General features: G+C 42.0%; 1 pseudogene; it reads right to left on the bottom strand.

Moving 5' to 3' along the window:
* Positions 1 to 227: 227 nt before the first annotated feature.
* On the bottom strand, positions 228 to 855 carry LOC108178161 (PEST proteolytic signal-containing nuclear protein pseudogene; annotated as a pseudogene).
* Positions 856 to 1176: the final 321 nt, after the last annotated feature.

The raw sequence follows: 1176 nt of genomic DNA on the forward strand, positions 1-1176 counted from the left end.
ATGCATTCATCCCGGGGAAACTGACTTAGGGAAAAGAAATAATCAGGCTTTTTGGGGAACTACAGACCACAAGATTCGATATAGTGGTTTTTTTTTTTTAAAGGTACCATTTCTGATTCTTTATTATCTGTAACCTTGGGAAACTACAAAATTAGCAAGTGTCTGAAATTTGTGTATAAAACATACATTACCTCTAATTTTAAACTCTCATTTATTAGTGTACCAATCTTAAAAAAATGAAAAAAAAAAAGTGGCTCCAAAGACAGTCTTATACCCTTCTTTACAAAAGGCAACTGTTCCTTTTAACTTTACACCCACCCCATACCCCAATTTCAAAACACATCATTTAATTGTCTTGGTCATGGACATTTCCAAGATGAGATTTTATATTTCACTCCCATAGCTTCTAGTTATCAGAAAACCCATGCTTTTCTTTATTGAAGGAATTTGGTCCGGCTGATGTTGGTGTATCCCTTCCAATATTCTTCATCCTCATCTTTGCCTCTGGAGGCATTTCCTCTGGTTCACCATCCTCATTAAAAGCCGCTGCTACTGAATGGGTTTTTGGAGTAGGAGTTGGAGCAGTTTTTTTAGGCTTACTTGATGCAAATCCAACCTTGGAGATCTCTGTAGGTTTTGTTGGGAGGTCTACAGCTTCTTCTTCAGCGGGTCGTTTCTCAGCGCTGCGACTGGAACTTTCCCCTCCATTACTGGAAGAAACAGTCTTGGTTTTCAAGGTTTTTCTGCTGCTTCTTCAGGTCCTCCCGTGGCTCCAGCTTGCTGCGGCTCTTCGGGCTTCTCTCCTCCCGCCTTCCCGTCCGCCATTTTCCCCACCGCGGCCTCCCCTGCAGCCATGCCGAGCCCGATACTTGTGGAGGAGGGGTGGTCAGTGGAGTCTCGCCACAGGTCAGTCTCGCGGGAAGTCCAGCTTGTCCATTTCCGTACATTTTAACGGTTTACTATTATGTGAAAATTTTCATTAAAATAGTTACATATGATAAAATATATAGTATTTTATTTTTAAAGTTTATTTGGAATGCAGACAATGAGTGAGTGCATTCTCCCTTCCACGGATCTACTCCCCACATGCCGGCAATGGCACATGCACATACTTGGATATGTGGGTATATGAATCTTAATTGTGCACATATCGGGTTCCACTTCTGGCAACAGCTG

This window comes from Oryctolagus cuniculus, chromosome 13 (genome assembly GCF_964237555.1).
Source record: "Oryctolagus cuniculus chromosome 13, mOryCun1.1, whole genome shotgun sequence".
Lineage (NCBI taxonomy): Eukaryota > Metazoa > Chordata > Mammalia > Lagomorpha > Leporidae > Oryctolagus > Oryctolagus cuniculus.